This window comes from Symphalangus syndactylus, chromosome 19 (genome assembly GCF_028878055.3).
Source record: "Symphalangus syndactylus isolate Jambi chromosome 19, NHGRI_mSymSyn1-v2.1_pri, whole genome shotgun sequence".
Classification (NCBI taxonomy): Eukaryota; Metazoa; Chordata; class Mammalia; order Primates; family Hylobatidae; genus Symphalangus; species Symphalangus syndactylus.
In genome coordinates this window covers 85,637,374-85,656,066 of record NC_072434.2, presented here as the reverse complement: position 1 = coordinate 85,656,066, position 18,693 = coordinate 85,637,374, and the positions used below count along the sequence as shown (strand labels likewise).

The window sequence follows — 18,693 nt, the reverse complement described above, 5'->3', positions numbered from 1 at the left end:
GCATGTCACCGTAGACAAGCTACTTAACTTCTCTGTAACTCAGTTTCCTCAAATGTAAAATTGAGACCTTAATAATTCTACTTTAAAAGATTATTGTGAGAATTAAATGAGTAAGTGTAAAGTATCTAAGACAGACTCTTGTTTCCAAGAAGATGGAGTAGGAATAGCTTCCTCTATTAGATCCTTTCATTACAATAAAAAACTCTACATATTGCATAAAGTAAATGTAGGGAGGCCATGAAAGAAGAAGAGAAGAAGGCAGATTAGCTAGGGACTCAGGACATGAGGAATAACATGCTAATGAGTTCTCTGTGTTTCTTTCAACTCATATCCCAGATTTGGAGTAGAAGAAACCAACAACCCAGCAATGCCAATGGGCACAGACAAGACAAGTCCCCAACAAAAGCCTCGTCTCTCTAGTCAAAGCCCTGGAAAAAGGGCAGCATAGAAAGACAGAAACTTGGCCGGGCACGGTGGCTTATGCCTGTAATCCCAGCACTTTTGGGAGGCCGAGGCTGGTGGATCACGAGGTCAGGAGATTGAGACCATCCTGGCAAACACAGTGAAACCCCATCTCTACTAAAAATGCAAAAAATTAGCTGGGCATGGTGGCGGGCACCTGTAGTCTCAGCTACTTGGGAGGCTGAGGCAGGAGAATGGTGTGAACCCAGGAGGTGGAGCTTGCAGTGAGCCGAGATCGTGCCACTGCCCTCCAGCCTGGGCGACAGAGGGAGACTCCGTCTCAAAAACAAAAACAAAACAAAACAAAAAAAACAAAGACAGAAACTTTTGGATAATAACCACTTTACTCCTGCCAAACACCACAGAAAAATCTGTAGCATCACTCCCACCCATATTAGCAAAGGCTGAGTGGGGAGGCTAGACTTCTACCTTCGCAAGCTATAATGGTGTTCCCCAGCACTCTCACTAGGGTGATGTCAGAGAGGCCAAGTAGGGAGCTGGGACTTTTGTTCCTGTCACTGGCATTGAGACTCCCTTCACTTTCCACCACAATGTCAGTAGAGACCATGTGGATAGCTGGACTTGAACCTCCACCTGACAGTAGCAAGGTGCCCCATTCTCTCCCTGCTGGGGTGCTGTCAGAGAAAAGTCAGGACTTTCACCATTGTTCCTGGGGTGTTACTTAGTGGAGAGTCAGGACTTTATTGCCCAGGTTAAGGAGGACATCACCACTCTGGTATCATTGGACACCCGGTAGGGAACCAGAACAACCACCCCTGCCAAACACTCGCCCCACCCCTAGGTGTCATTGGAGGCCATGTTGCAAAAGTAGACTTCTACCTCCAACTGGTAGTCATGGGGTGGTTCCTCTTCTCTTCCCTGCCAAAGAAGTATTAGAAAAGCCAACTAATACATAAGGTTTAAATAAGTTTCAAAGTTTCATAACATATGACCAGAAAAAGTCTGGGTTTCAACTGAAAATCACTTATATGGAGGACAAGAAAGATCTCAAAAAGAATGAGAAAAGACCATCAATAGATGCCAACACCAAGATAACAAAGATGCTAAAATTATCTGACAAAGATTTTATTTATTTATTTTATTTATTTATTTATTTTATTTTTATTTTTTATTTTTTTTATTATACTTTAGGTTTTAGGGTACATGTGCACAATGTGCAGGTTTGTTACATATGTATCCATGTGCCATGTTGTTTTGCTGCACCCATTAACTCGTCATTTAGCATTAGGTATATCTCCTAATGCTGTCCCTCCCCCCTCCCCTCACCCCACAACAGTCCCCGGAGTGTGATGTTCCCCTTCCTGTGTCCATGAGTTCTCATTCTTCAGTTCCCACCTATGAGTGAGAACATGCAGTGTTTGGTTTTTCTGACAAAGATTTTAAAGCAGCCATGATAAAAATGATTCAATAAGCAATGCAAACACACTTGAAACAAATGAGAAAATAGAAAGCCTCTGTAAATAAATACAAAGTCTTATCAAAGAAACATAAGGTACAAAAAAGAACCAAATGTAAGTCTAGGAACTAAAAAATACAATAACCAAAGAAAAGCTCAGTGGATTGGCTCATCAGTGGAATTAAGAAGGCACAGGAAAGAATCGGTGAACTGGAAGAACAATAGAAGTTACCCAATCTGAAAAATAGGAAATAGACTAAAATTAAATAAGTAGACTCAGGGATCTGTGGGACTACAATTAAAGATCTAACATTTATGTCATTAGAGTCCTGTAAGGAGGAAAATAAAGAGGTTGGATAGAAAAACGCTCAAAGAAATGATGACTGAAAAATTCAAGAATTTGGCAAAAGACTTAAACCTACAGATTCAAGTAGCTGAGTGAACTTCACACAGAAGAAACCCAAAGAAATTGATGTCAACCACACCATAATTAAACTTATGAATATTAAAGAAAAAATCTTAAAATTTTTCATTAAAAAGTGACATCTTACCTACTGGGGGAAAAATTAGATTTTTCATCAGAAACACTGGAAGCCAGAAGGAAATGACACATTTTTTAAGTGCTAAAAGAAAAGAATTGACAACTCTGAACACTATATCCAGCAAAAATATTATTCAGGAATGAAAGAGGAATGAAGACATTCTCAAATGGAGGAAAACTAATAGAATATACTGCCAGCAGACCTGCTGTAAGAGAGTGGCTGAATGAAATTCTCTAAACAGAAAGGAAGTGATGGAAGACAGAACCTTGGAACATGAAAAAGGAGCAAAGACTATAGTAAGTGAAAGGATTGTTAAATACAATAACCTTTTCTTCTCCTCTTGAGTTTTCTACATGTTTGACAGTTGAAGCAAAAACTACAGCACTGTCTGATGTGGCTCTAAGTGTATATAAAGGACATATTTAAGACAGCTTTTTATAACAAGGACAGGATAAAAGGACATGAAGGGAGGTAAGATTTCTGTACTTCACTCAAACAAGTAAATTGATGATACTAGTAGATTGTCATAAATTATGTATATATAATGTAAAAACTAAAGCAACAGTATTATATAAGGAACTGACTTCAAATATAATGATAAGCAGATGGGAGGTGAAGGATGGAAAATGAAATTTTATACACATATTAGTTAAAGGAAACAAAGGAGTTATTTAGAAAGCTAAAGAGGAAAAAGCTCATGATCCTATCAATCTATACAAAAGAAGCATGTGACAAAATTTAACACCCATTTATGATAAAAAACTCTCAAGAAACTAGGAATAGAAGTGAACTTCTTCAAATTAGTAAAGAACATTTACAGAAACCCTACAGCTAGCATTATTATTAATGGTGAAAGACTGAATGCTTTCCCCCTAATGTTGGGAACAAGGCAACTATGTCTATCCTTACCACTTTTATTCAACAGAGTGCTTGAGGTTTTAGCCAGTGCAATAAGGTAAGAAAAAGAAAGGACATTTAGATCAGAAAGGAAGAGATCCTTATTTGCAGATGACGTGATTGTCTATGTAGAAAATTCCAAGAAATATACAGAAAAACTCTTAGAACTAATGAATGAGTCCAGCAAGGTCACAGAACACAAGATACACATCCAAAAATCAATTTTATTTCTATATTATAGTAATGAATGTTGAGGACACCAAAATTAAAGATACATACCACTTACAATTGTCTTTTTTAGCAACATGAATGCAGCTGGAGGCCATTATCCTAAGCAAATTAATACAGGAACAGAAAACGAAATACTGCATATTCTCCCTTATAAGTGGGAGCTAAACATCGTGTATACATGGGCATAAAGATGGGGACGATAGACACTGGGCACTGGGGACTTCTAGGGGAGGAGGATGGGAGAGAGAGAAAGATTGAAAACCTACTTATAGGGCACTGTGCTCACTACTCGGGTGATAGGATCATTTGTACACCAAACCTCAGCACACATAATTTATCGATGTAACAAACCTGCACATGTACTCCTTGAGGGAAAACAAAAGAAAATATGAGTATAGATATTGACTCTCACAAAACTTAACTACTAATAGACCAGAAGTTTTACTGATAACATAAGTAGTTGAATGTTTAACTAAATATATGAATATTTAACTAAATATATAAATATATGGAGAGACATGCCATGTTCGTGGATTGGTTGAGAGCATGGTAACGATGTCAGTTCTCGCCAAGCTGACACGTAAGTTGAATGCAATTCATAACATAAATAGTTGATTAAAGCATATTTTGTATATATAATACATATTATATTCTTAAAGTGAGCTAGAGAAAAGGAAATGTTACTAAGAAAATCTTAAGAAAAAGTACATTTACAGTGCCGTGCTGTATATATCAATGCCCTAAGTGTATGTTGTCTGTTTACAAGATGAATTGTCTGTTTGAAATGGTTGGCAATTGCAGCTGCAGGCGTCAATCTATGGTACATATCAAGCAACTCACATGACTTTTCTCTGCTTCTTGGGAGCACTTCTGGCGTCACTAGTGATATTTCATGTGGGTCCCATGGTGTTATTCAGGGTTTACAGTTTGCACTAAACATGATGAAAAATACACAAGAACCAGAAACTATCACTTTTTGCTGTGATAGGCAATTTACTGGAGAGACGAACTGCCTGGGTGGGGATAAATAGCGTTTTAAGTGGATACTCACAACACTTGAGCTCACCACAATAGCAACAGAAGGTGGCTACAAAATTATCACAGCGGTACAGTATGGAGTACAGTTAATTTTATGCAATTATAATTTAATACTGCATCTTTAAGTTTGTTTACATTTCTTTTGACTGAAAATGGTGCCACGTACCATCTGTAAGTGTTTGTGTGGGCAAATTTTGATAAGTTTCAACTTTTTTAATATACTTGTGTATATTTTATGGTAGTAAGTGATAAAATAGACTAGTATCTACATATATTTTATGCATTTATGACATACCTAACTTTTTCTTAATTTTTTTTTATATTTCTAGACTATGTGGTTCATCTGTGAGCTTTCAAATTGTCACAAATCTCTAACAAACTTTGTAGTATATTTATTGAAAAAATCTGCATATAAATGGACCTGAATAGTTAAAAACCTTGTGTTTCAAGAGTCAGCTGTAGTTTGGCAGTTTCTTACAAAAGTAAACTTGCAACTATCATTTTGTCCTCCTAGCATTTGCACTCCTAGGCATTTAGCCCAGAGAACTGAAGACATATATCCACAAAAAATCTTGCACACATGCCAGGTGCAGTGGCTCATGCCTGTAATCCCTCCCAGCACTTTGGGAAGCTGAGGCAGGAAGATTCCTTGAGCCCAGGAGTTCCAGACTAGCCTGGGCAGCACAGTGAAATCCTGTCTCTATCAAACGAACAAACAAAAATAGCCGAGCATGGTGATGTACACCTGTAGTCCCGGCTACTCAGGAGGCTGAGGCAGGAGGATTGCTTTAGCATGGGAGGTCCAGGCTGCAGTGAGCTGTGATCGCACCACTGCGCTGCAGTCTAGGTGACAGAGCAAGACCCTGTCTCAAAAAACAAAAAACAAAAACTTGTACCCAAATGTCTGGCAGCTTTACTGGCAGTAGTTCTGTGTTCATTTGCTAGAACTAGTTAAACAAAGTACAGCAGACTGGGTGGCTTAATTAACAGAAATGTATTGCCTCATAGTTTTGGAGACGAGAAACCTGAGATTGAGGTATCAGCAGGCCACGAGGAAGAATGTGTTCCATTCCCCTCTTCTGGCCTTCGGAGGGATCCAGCAATCATGGCATTCCTTGGCTTGTAGGTGCATCACCGTGATCTCTGCCTTCATTTTCATATGGCATTTTCCCTGGGTGCCCACCTGTGTCCAAATTTCCCCCTTTTTATATGAACACCAGTCACACTGGATTAGAGGCCTACCCAACTACGGTATGACATTATCTCAACTAATGATACAAGCAACAACTCTATTTCCAAGTAAGATCATGTTCTGAGGTGATCTCTCAGAGAAAGTGGGAATCAGAACTTCACCACGTAAATTCTTGGTGCACAACTCAACCCACAACCAACCCCAAACTGGAAAGAATTCAGATGTTCTTCCACAGGGGATTGGTTAAACACATGGTGTGCCTCCATCTCGTAGAACACCACTCAGCTGTAAAAAGGGATAAACTGTTGACACACACAGCAACCTGGGTGAATCTCTAGAAAACTGGGCTGAGTGAAAAAACTAATCTCAGAAGTTTACATATCATATAATTCTATATTTATGTAAAATTCCTGAAATTACAAAATTATAGAAACAGAAAACAGATTAGTGGTTTTTAGGACTGATGTAGGGGATGAAGTAGAGGAAGGTGGGTATGGTGACAAAAAGGGCAATAAATGGGATCTTTGTAGTAATGGAAAAGTTCTCTTTACTATGCCAATTTCAGCATCCTGGTTGTGATATTTTACTATACTTTTGCAAGACGTTAGCATTGGAAGAAGTTGGCTAGACTACGAACACTCCTTCTGTATCATATCTTATAGCTGCATGCCAATCTATAGTTATGTCACAATAAAGTTTTAACACAAAAAATATACAGGACATAGGTACATGATACATACATAGCGAAGTGCTCAGCAGATGTTATTATTATCTTTGTTAGAAGACTATTTTTGTCATACAGTTTCAACACTGAGCGTGTTTACACAAAATACATTTGTTCTTTACCTTCCCTCAAAGAACATAGAAACAGGAAAATCAAGGGGAACCAACACCCATTTTTCACTGTAACTGAGCTCTGCCCATCTTTCTGAGCCCTAAATGATGCTCTGTGAGCTCTCTTGGATACTGAAAGAAGTAAAATCTTTTTTCCTAGTTCTTTTCCATGTTCTCCAGTGTATTACTGTGTAATTATATTATGTTACATTATAAAGTTACATGTTATATTATATATATATATATAAAATATATGTTATATTGTGAAGAAGTTATGAGATCTTGCTGCCTTTCACATTGCCTATTGTCTTCAATGGCGAAGGAACCACTTAAAGTGGGCACTTAACTATGGGGAAGGCGTGTATATGGTTGGAAGTCCCCAAATGAATAGTTGTAGGTATGTGTTCCTTTCATGGTGGAGTAAAGGGATCCTGCTTCCATTCTTATCTTCAGAAAATAAAGAGATTAGAAACAGGAAACGTAAGATTTATTTTCAGTGGAACTAGAAGGCGTGTGCCATCCTAAATGTCAGTGTCTCAACAAGAGTGGACAAGTGCAGTGAAAGAAGTCAAAAGGAGGTGCACAGAGACGCCGAGTCAGGATGTGCCACATGGCAGTTCGTAGACAAAGCCAACAGAATGTAGATCTTCAATGCTGGTGGCGCAACAGGAGGGGCAAAACAACCACCCATTGTTGGGAGCCGTGGTGGTGAGGTGTGTGGGCTGGTGGAAGAGGGATACTCAATGGGTTTGGGTGAGTGAGAAAGGACACAGCCGTTGCCATAGTTGTGAGCTCTGTGGTGAAAGAGGATCTGCCCTTGAGCCTGCTGTAGCTGCCTTCACCCAGCTCTGCACCACAAAGAACCTCGCTAACAACACCAATGGCTGCGCCTGAAACAGCTCACGTGGTGCAAAGACAAGTGACAGGCTGAGTGGTGGAGTAGGGTGAGGAGAACAAAGAACAGGTTCTGCAGGGAAGTAATGTAGAATAGATTAGAAAAACCAAAAGTAAATGGCAGATAGAAAACGTGCACCTAAAAAATCTTCCCAATGCAAAATATCTGTGTTTAAAACACTGACTTATGTTCGTTTTTTAAAGAAAGCAATAATTTCCAGAAAACAAAAACTTAAGCCATGCATATAAGAGGTCATGAAAGATGTGGTGAAGCAATGGAAGAAGATAAAGATGAGCTGATCAAGCTCAGGCAATAAGTAGAAGAAAAAAATACAAACATCAAATATAAAGTCCTGTTTGGAAATAACCCAAGGGAAATTAAAGATTATTGAAAATATGGCAGGAAGTATCGCTGTGACAGCACTGAGAACAGCAGGCAAAACAAAGACAACGTGAGCAAAGAGTTAAAATGAGTTTTTTAATGGTAAATATGGAAGACAAAGTGAAATCGACAAACGGATATTTGCTACTCCTGAAGAAGAGAATCAAATAACAAAATGGAGAAAAACTAAAGATGCAAGTCAGTAAAACTTTACAGAACCAGAAGATTCATAAAAGGTTTCAAATAAATGACTAAGTCTCTGTCAGCATTATTGGTAGGTTTTGCCTCAGCTGCTAGACCTCTACCAAACAAATGCATCTTCTACTGGTTTGATTTCTTCGGTTGCTGTATCTCTTCGAGTAATGTATGTACAAGTGATGGTGAGAGACGAGTGAAAAGTCACAGCTTAAATATCCCCTGGGATGGCAGTGTTTACAGCCTGGCTTGTTCAAAGTGCATGCTTGATTTTTTTTTTTTTTTTTTTTTTTTTTTGAGACGGAGTCTCGTTCTATCGCCCAGGCTGGAGTGCAGTGCGGTGATCTCGGCTCACTGCAAGCTCCGCCTCCCGGGTTCACAGCATTCTCCTGCCTCAGCCTCCTGAGTAGCTGGGACTACAGGCGCCCATCACCACGCCTGGCTAATTTTTTGTATTTTTAGTAGAGACGGGGTTTCACCGTGTTAGCCAGGATGGTCGCGATCTCCTGACCACGTGATCCGCCCACCTCGGCCTCCCAAAGTGCTGGGATTACAGGCGTGAGCCACAGCGCCCGGCCTGCATGCTTGATTTTGAGTGCCAAACTAATGTTTACATAAAGATCAAAATACAGATATATATTGCAGTAAATTTATTTGGCTTCAAAAATTGAAAAAATAATTCATTGGGTGTAACACGATGAAAAAGATGAGCCCAGCCTTTGGTCTTTCAACAGAATTATATAGAGCAGAAATAGAAGAAATTGGAGCAATGCATACAATAGGAGAGTACATAGCTATTTTTAAAATGTAGCAACTCTAACAGGAGTGATCTGGAATGTATTTTAAGTAAAAATATATTTTAAGTAAAAAACAGTAGGATGCTACTTTGTATGCACATCTTAGGATGTATTTTAAAAGCTGACGATGGAGATTGTCTCTGGGCAGAGGTACGAAGGATACTTGAATCAATCAATCCATTTTTTTCTCTCTTCCTTTCTCTGTCTCTCTTTTTTTTTTTTTAACTGTCGCCTATACTATTAAAAAGAACAAAAAGAAATAAAATAGACTTGTTTATTCAAGATAAATTCTTTACTGGAGCCTGGAAATTCACCATTAGTTTTGGTCTGTGATTTTATTCACTGCTTTTCATTTTAAGATGTAAATACTTGTATGCCAGGTAGTACATTTTAAGCCCCTTGGGAGAGAAGGAACATTACATTCTTTTGTTTTTCTTCAAAATACTTTTATCAGAGAAGATGCTCAATACACCCTGATTGTCTGGACATTGACTAAGCTAAAATGAAGCAACAGAAGAGGATGCGTGCAATGATTCATAGTGTTGCTTGAGTATGCAAATCTTAGCAGATTGTCATCGTTGCTCCTTAAACTCATTTAGCAAAATGAGACAGGGAATTGAGAATTGGAAATAAAACTATCACTTCTAAGCCATTTCCTACTCTTCTTTAAGAACTATATTTTTTCTTTTTGGCTAGGAAGATACATCTCTGCCTGTGAATGGTTGTCTAGAATGATATTAACCTCTCAGGCTTTATCAAGAGCTAAATATACTAATGGCAAGAGTTGCTCCATGTTAACTGCGTTTAGGCTGAACCCTTGATAGACTATTTTGATCTTTGATCTGTATTAGGACATTGGACGAATGAGGTCCCAAGGTTCTTCTGAGCTCTGATCCATTCTGAGCTGATCTCCTAAAGTCTGACTCATACTTCAATTATTTCCAGGTTCTTTAGGACAAAGCTTACTGTAATCTCTATGTTGCCACTACCAACACAAGAGTTAAGAACAGAAAAAAGCTTTAATAGGAGGCAGGTGATAAATAAAATTGGCTGCCCTAGTATCTCTGATATAATCACATACTCTCTCATCTATTAGCATGGCACTTTACAGCCGTGATTTAACCCACACAAGCCTGTATAAGGCACCTACTTAGATTCATTAGAAGCTCCAAATAGATGACTGAGTCTTCATCAGAATTATTGGTAGGTTTAGCCTCAGCTGCCAGACCTCTATTAAACAAATAAACCTTTCTTTTACTGGTTTGATTTCTTTGGTTGCTATATCTCTGAGTAATGTTCATACAAGTGATAGTTAGAGATGAGTGAATAGTTGCATCTAAAATGTCTCCTGGAATGGCAATGCTTGCACTCTGCCTTGTTAAAAGAGCTTGCTTGATTCTCTCCCAGCTGTTGTTCAGAATAGGGCTCTGTGGAATCATTAGAAAAAGAAGTTCCGTGACATGCTTATATGAATAAATATCCTGCCTGCTCTTAACTCCTGTTTTCCCATCTGGGGCCATTAGTAAAGATCTACCAGTTGATCTTAATTGCTATGAGAGAGAGAAAGATGGCCTCAAGGGTCACCAACGTTTCCTACCATAGAGGATTTTAAAGAATCAAGTCATAGGAGCCTACCACAGGATGCAAAAAGGAAGCCAAGGCGACCAAGTCTAAGAATGTCTAAACAAGTATCCTGTTAGGGGTGTGCTGGAGTGTATATTTTTATGGATGAAAATGACTCATTGCACAAACTGTTCCTCCTAAATATTACCTTTCCTCGGAGTGAAAAAATAGACAACTTTCTTAGCTCATCATCTAAATTAGTAGGCACTCCACCATGTTTTATCAGCCTCAGGTCAAAGCATTATTGCTGGATGGTGGCTATTAATATGTGGCTGTGGCCACATCTGAAGTGTTTTCTTAATAATCCACTTTTCCCCCAACCAGAGCTGAACGGGGGCCAGCTATATTCAGTCTTTATGGGGAGGGATGTCTCCAAAACTGCTCTGCTGAACCAGCCTTGGCTTGCTTGTGGTATTTGATGCCATAAGTGCACTCATAGTACACGGACTGTTCTGACCCTGTTCCTCATTTCTGTCAGTAAAACCGAGTAGCTATTCAGATAATATAGAAGCATGTTTACTCTGCCAAAGTTAATTTGAATAATCAGTTCATCCTGGATAAGGAAATATCTCTTCAGTACTCTGGTCGTGATGTTATCTGAAAGCACATGTTTAAAAGGGAGATGTTACAGATAATTCAGTCTAATTTCTCAGCCTAATATGAACCAGGGAAAACCTAGACTTGCAGTTTTCCATAGTCAATCATGAGATTGGGAGGAAATACTGAGTGTAACCACAGGGCATTTCCATGGGCCATAATGAGGTTTTACTAGTAATATAATTGTATTCATTTTAAACCTGGAAAAGTCATGAATAGTGAACCAGTTCTACTCTTCCATTAAAAAAATTTTTTAACTTAATTTGTGTGTTTTCCACTTAAATACATTAGAGTTTACTTTTCCTGCCTCAGCTAATGTCATAATTATATCTGTGTAGATTATATTATTTTTCTTCATCTGCACAATTCAGATAGGCATCAGTGTTATAAGATCATAATAAATAATATTAGTTCCATGTACATAGTTGTGTTAGAGTGGCAGCATAGCTATAAATTACTTTAAAAATTCTTTAATTTGTGTAATCTTTGCCTCTTCAAAAAATTCTGGGCATATTTAGGTTTAACTAATCTTTTACCAGTTAAGTGTCTGTTTAATACTACCAATTAGGTGTCTAGTTGATATCACTGTTCTCTTTTTACATATCCAACAAAAAATTTATTGAGTGACTACCAAGTACTAGTACCAGTACAGATGCTGAAAATATAAAGATGAAGATGTGGGGTGGGAACGTTTCTATCTGGATAGATGTAGGAAGTACAAGAGACTATCACTTCCACTCTAACCTTAATATCAAGCCAGACACTCTACAGCATTGTAACATCTCAAACCCATCAGAGCTGAGTATGCAAAAAGAGACAATTAACTAATTTCCAGAAAGTGGCAAGACATTTCCATGAGAGAAGAGATCCACAGTTGCTTTTATTCCTGGTGGACTAATAGGAGAAGAGAAACCAGCCCAACTTTTGGTGGCTGCATGTGAGCTGGCAGGAAGGATTAGAATCTCAAGGAGCTCCAGACACAAAAAGTCTGCATCTGTCTGCCCACTCTTCTCCAGGGACCTTCACTAAATGCACAGGGTACAGTGCCAAATGATGGAATCAGAGCAGGTTTGCTGAACTAATTTACCCTGACATATGAGGGACTTTTTTTTTTTAAAGACAAGGCAGAAGGCTGCTGAAGTCTAGGGGTAGAGCAGGAGAGAGGAAAGGAATCCCTTTGAGGCACTTTAGGCCTTCACCAAATACACTGCAGAAGTCCTATGAGGGCTAGAGTTGGGCAGGAAAGCTGAGAATAATTCCACCAAAGTAATATTGGTCTTCACAGAACACACCATAGAGACCCTAAAGGCCGGCAGTCAGACAGTAATGCTAAGAGAGAGCACTACTTTGGAGGCACACAAAGCTAGAAGTGGTACTAGACCAAAACCAAACCAAACAAACAAACAAACAAAAAACAATTCCCTGAGAACCCCATCTCCCTCAAAAAAAAAGCTAACAGATGGACTGACAAGTAGATAGAGATTTCCAGAGCTTAGAAGTTTGGTGGCTGGGCTGTTAAGGAGAACAATATTTTCAGAGTCTTGACAATGTGCAGATACCCAGTCTTGCTACAGAGAAAGTCCTATCATGTCTTCAAACTTACAGTTAGTGGTCAACTGAACCTAACTAAAGCTAGACTAAGTTCAGACACATCTCAGCTGCAGAGTAGCTAACTCAGCCTTGAGAGAAGAAGGAGTGTATCCTTTTGGGGGGGTTCATTATTATTTACTTTAGTCTGTAATAATACTTTACCTACAATATCTGAACCACAATAAAAATTGATGAATTATGTGAAGAAACATAAGGTCAAGAGAGAAAATAGTCAACAGAAGCAGACCAAGGGATGGACCAGATGGAATTATTGGACAGATTACACACACACAGACACACACACACACACACAGACACACACACACACATATGTATATATGTTAAAGATCAGCAGAAAATGGACAACAAAAAAGTAAAAAAGTAAAGGAAATCTTAGATAGAAATGCTAGAGAATCAAATAGATGTGCTAGAAAAAAAAGTACAATATCAGAAATAGAGAAGTTTTTTGATGGGTTTAATAGCAAACATGGCATAGCAGAGGAAGGGATTAGTAAATTTGAACAAGTGAATAGAAATTATCCAATTTGCAAAATAGAGAGGAAAAGAGTGAAAAAATGAAAAAGGCTACTTGAGACCTGAGGATAATATCAAATTATCTAATCACAGGTAACTGGAGTCTAGAAGAGAGGAGAATGGGAGTTGAGAAGAAAGAAATATTTGAAGAGATAGTGGCTAAGAACTTAAAGACCTCAACCACTGGAAAGACAGCTAGAGAGAGCCTGGATATAGATGGGGCTAGGAACTTCTGTTCAGATTGGCTGTTCAAGGAAAGCACATATGAGATGCCATAATTTGAGCAGAAACCAAAAGCCATGACAAAATATAGTTGAAGGCACTCTAGGCTTAAGAAACAAGTGTAAAAGCCCTAAATTGGTAGTAATCCTGGCATGTTGAGGACAGCAGGAAGCTGGGGAGGGGGAAGCTGCAGGAAATAATTTGAGGAGGTCTGCAGGAGTGAGATCATATGTGACCTTGGGTAGGCCATTATAAGAAATTCTAGTAATCAGGCCGGGCGCAGTGGCTCATGCCTGTAATCCTAGCACTTTGGGAGGCCAAGGCGGGTGGATCACGAGATCAGGAGATCGAGACCATCCTGGCTAAATGGTGAAACCCTGTCTCTACTAAAAATACAAAAGATTAGCCAGGCGTGGTGGCGGGTGCCTGTAGTCCCAGCTACTCGGGAGGCTGAGGCAGGAGAATGGCATGAACCTGGGAGGTGGAGGTTGCAGTGAGCCGAGGTCACAACATTGCACTCCAGCCTGTGTGACAGAGCGAGACTCCATCTCAAAAAAATAAAAAAAAAAAAAAAGAAAGAAATTCTAGTAGTCAGGGTTCTCCAGAGAAACAGAACCAATAGTGTGTACACACACACACACACACACACACACACACACACACACACACGTTATAAAGATTTGGCTTGCGTGATTGTGGAGGTTAAGTCCCATAATCTGCTATCTGCAAGCTGGAGGCCAGGGAAGTTGGTGGTGTAATTAGTCTGATTCCAAAGTCCTGAGAACCAGAAACGATGCTGATATAAATCCCACTGCAAGGCCAATGTCCTAGCTCAAGCACTCCAGCAGAGAGAGAATCCTTACTTCTTCCAGCTTTCTGTTCTGTTCAGGCCCTCAACAGGTTGGATAAGCCACACCCACAGTGGGGAGGGCAGTCTGCTCAGTCCACCATTCAAATGCTAATTTCTTCCAGAAAGCCTCTCACAGACACACCCAAAAATAATGCTTAACCAGATACCTGGGCACTCCTGTGAAACAGTCAAGTTGACACGTAAAATGAACCATCACCGAAGCGTTGGACGAATCCTGCTATGGGAGGCCACTGGAAAGTCTTAATGCATTTAATGGAAATTGTTTGAACTATGGAGCATCCAGATAAATTTTCACATTTGATTTCCTTTTGTAAAAAAATGTTGAGGCATAAAAATTTCAGTTCAGTACAGATTTTTTACTGGTCCTCATGTGACACCACTCTCTCCCATCAAGTATGTCAGGAAACTTGGAGGTCATTCTTGGGTGAGGATCATATTACATAATACTTTAAAGGTGATAAGATCTGTTCAAGATTTTGAACTGTTTAGCTCCACATTATAAAGGAGACATTTTAGCCACATAAGTTCTCACCAACAGAAAATACTCAGGTTCACATTCCACACAGGTCAGCAATGATGAATGCTTTAGCCACTGCAGCGATACTTAAAGTAGGACCCATGCAGAAATTAAAAGGGATGGGACCTGTAATCCCAGCACTTTCGGAGGCTGAGGTGGGCGGATCATGAGGTCAGGAGATCGAGACCATTCTGGCTAACACGGTGAAACCCCATCTCTACTAAAAATACAAAAAATTAGCCGGGCGTGGTGGCGGACACCTGTAGTCCCAGCTACTGGGGAGGCTGAGGCAGGAGAATGGTGTGAACCCGGGAGGCAGAGCTTGCAGTGAACCAAGATCGTGCCACTGCACTCCAGCCTGGGCAACAGAGCAAGACTCCGTCTCAAGAAAAAAAAAAAAAAAGGGATGGGGTGTGTCTGCACAGGGGGTTTTATTTCTGTGAACACTGCTTCATACTCATTCTACATGTCAGGTCCTCTGTGTTTCTCATGACACAGGGCAACAACCTCCCCTGGAGAGAGAAAAGAAAACTTACTAGAGCTCCAATTGGTGCTTATTTTCTTTAAACAAAGACAGATACTTGATCTCTGAATTACAAGTACAATTTCCAAGGACTTCAGGATGGAGAAAACCGCTTCAGTTTTTGTGTCAGCCGTAGGAGCATGGCTTAAATTTTGTCTTGTTAAAAAGAGAAGTTTAAGTAAGTAGATTTAAGATAAAAGTTTTATCCTTGTAGGATTTGCAATGCAAGGAACAAAATGACCTCAAGATCATTAAAAGAGAGTATTTCTGCATCCCAAGGTAAATGGAAGGAATGTATTTCTATTGTTTCTTGGGTCCAATTTTAAAATATAGTGTTAGTCAGACCAAGGGCATGAGCTTGCTTACGTCCTAGACCGAGAGCCCCACTCTACCTGGACTAACTGAAGTTTAATGGGAATTGGCCCCATGGGAGAGGAAAAGCCACTCTAAGCTTAGGATTAGTGAGAGGATCAGGGATGCAGGGGCCAGCATTAATAAATGGAGCCAGTGGAAGTGGGCAGAGCTGGCACCGTGTCTCTCAGAGGGGTGAGGCTTAAGCAGAGTTCTAAAGGAAAAGAGGTGGATTAACTAAGGTTTTGTGATACTCAAGGTCCCTGAGTTTGTTCTTAAAAACATGTATCTGCTCCTGTGCTATCCAACTCATTTCACTTACCAATAGAGGCACTGCCAAAAGTAATGAGGTTCAGGAAGAATGAGCTACAGTTATTTCAGCCTCCTAATGCCCTATGTTTGCCAACTGATTTTGAGTGCACAGTCCTAAATGGCTACACTATGTACAAAGCTGAAGGATTTGCTCTTGTGTTGTTCAGACAGCAGTGTACAATTACACTTGAAAATTCATAGATTAGGTTGTGGAAAACCAGTACATCGAATTGAGAATACCTATGATGCATTTAGATAGAGGAAATGTATTTATGGTTCAAAGAGTAGCAGATCGCCCACTCATCAGTGGAATCACCTTTCTTTCTTTCTTTTTCAATTTCTTCCCTTTTCAATTTGTCTCCTTCTTTTTCAATTTTCCTGACTTAATCTTTTCTCATCCCTTTTCCCTGCTTTCTAAATCTTACCGGGAGCATATGGACACACAAGCTGAATGCACACTTCTGGCAATTATTCTTGGAAAATGCTTCGGCAAACTGTGTGATGATTGTATTACTGCTCTTACCACCTGGAAGAATCTATTATGATAAAAACATGTGATTGGGCAGGAGGCCTTGCTCGAGGGCCCTCTGGGATGGACGGAATGTGGGCTTGAACCCAGTGCTCTTCCAGGTTTATTTTTACTTGCTGGCATGCTCCAGGTATTGCTGTGGGCATCCGCCAGGAGGCGTCTACCCACGTTTCCACAAAAGGGAGCCTTGGACTAGAGCTTATGCCACCTCCACAGCCCTCCTATCATGTTCAGCCAAGGCGTCTAGGCTGGTTACAAAAGAGATTTTTTAAAAAGAGACCCACGAGTCTGTCAACTCTTCCATACTTCTTAAACTGTTAAAACTAATCTCCTGGAAGCATGAGATAGTTGATCTGAGTTGGGAAAAGAAAAAATGATATAAGTGATCAATATCGCTCTGTATAATTCATCAGAATCTCTAGAATAACTACTGAAGAAATTCATTATACACTTACCTAAACCAATAAATGAGGAATCACATTTGTAAAGTAACAGTACAGGTTTCTAGTTAAACATGGGGCATTGGGCATGTGGCTTCCCTCTGCCCCCTTCCACAAGTCCATGTAAATGCCAGTAAAAGGAACAAAAGACAAGGTCAGTAGTGAAGAGGTGATGAGTCAGGAGTGGGCTAGAGGTGTCCACACATTTTTGGAATATGTAGGGGTTGGAGGAGTGGAGACTGATCCAGTGGAGGGACAAAGCTGAACTCAGTGTCTGCAGGTGTCATTGAGCAGCAACTGTTAGAGTCCCATAATGGCACATGACTGGGGGCTCCAGATACCACGGAGAGCAAGGATAACACCAGGCAAAATTGCAGGAAAATCTTCATATTTTCCTGCATTTACACCCCCACTTTCCCTCTCGTATCTCCAGCTTCAGGCAACCACACCTACCCTTTGCTTCTAGAGGAGCTTAGAACTTTGTAACTGGACAAACAGTTGAAAGAACTCAGACCTCAGGGAGCCCAAGCACCCTGCAGGGCAGTAGTCCACCCCAGGGAACATTGGCAGACGTCTAGAGACATTGTTCATTGGCACAACTTGGGGGTGCTCCTGGCGTGTCATGAGTAGAGGCCAGGGATCTGCTAAACATCCTACAATGCACCGAACAGTCTCCCACAGGGCTAGAGCCCAGGATGCCAATAGTGCCACGGTTGAGAAACCCTTTTCTAGGGTGAAGAGACAGACAGGGCTGAATGCAGAAGATGAAGCTGAAGTCTACACACCGAATTATGGAAGCCTCAGCTCTCTTCCCAGCTCTGCTCCCAGAATGCTGAATGGCAGGTGGGCTTGGGCAGTTCTTTTCCACCAGAAAGCAGAAAAGTCCTCTAGACAGTGACTTTGGGTGTGTCCCAATAAAAAAGCTCTCACTGCCCAGTCATCCAACATTAAGATCCACCAGCTAGCAAGACCCCTAGCGTGCTCAAGGGTCCGGTCAGCTTTTTAACGGCTTCGTTTTAAATACGAATGACAAGAAAGAATTTTAGAAACATTCTAGAATCAGACGTTTTAGAACAACCTCTAAAAGGAAAGGCATATTCTAAAATAAAGCAACTGAAGTTAAATTTTCAGAAGTGTAAACAGAGGAAAATTAAAAAGTATAGAAACAAGAATGCTTCAAAAACCTCGTAGTTAATATCCTTGGAGAGATAACGGAAGATTCAATAGATTCTATGCTAAAGAGAGAAATCAGAGGACAGGATAGCGCTATGTGAAATTAAAAATATGTGTGCTAAAAAAAATACATAGAAGAATTTAACAATAAAGTTGAAATTGCCTGGAGAGTAAAATAAGAGGCAAAGAAATTGACAAGAGGAGAGGAAAGATAAGAAAATGGGGGGCTCTAGCATGTGATCACTGGAAGTTCTATGTATAGAGAGAGATAATAAGGGGGAGAAATCAGTGGAAACAATGCAAGAATAATTCCTCAAACCAAAGAATATGCACCTCCAGAGGGAAAGGCCTGTCAAGTAGCCAGCCCCAAAAATCGAAAGAGAAACAAAGGCAAATTATTGTGAATTTTTAGAACATCGAAGAGAAAAAATAAGTCCAAAGCATTGGAAATAGGAATGGGCTCGAGCTTCTTTGCAGCATCCTGGTGCCCTAGAAGGCAATGGAGTAGTCCCTTCGGAGTCCTGAGGAGC

At 40.0% G+C, this 18,693-nt stretch overlaps 1 protein-coding gene and 1 long non-coding RNA gene across 10 annotated transcripts in view; both read left to right on the top strand.

The window, feature by feature from the left end:
• The window catches only part of RGS7 (regulator of G protein signaling 7), a 583,792-nt gene that overhangs the window by 75,428 nt on the left and 489,671 nt on the right, over positions 1 to 18,693 (top strand). The gene's annotated exons all lie outside the window — the stretch shown is intronic.
• LOC129458116 (uncharacterized) overlaps positions 1 to 18,693 on the top strand; it is a 64,285-nt gene that overhangs the window by 26,728 nt on the left and 18,864 nt on the right. The window contains exon 2 of the long non-coding RNA XR_010114641.1: positions 337 to 18,681. This is a non-coding gene — a long non-coding RNA (uncharacterized lncRNA). The remainder of the gene's footprint in view (positions 1 to 336; positions 18,682 to 18,693) is intronic.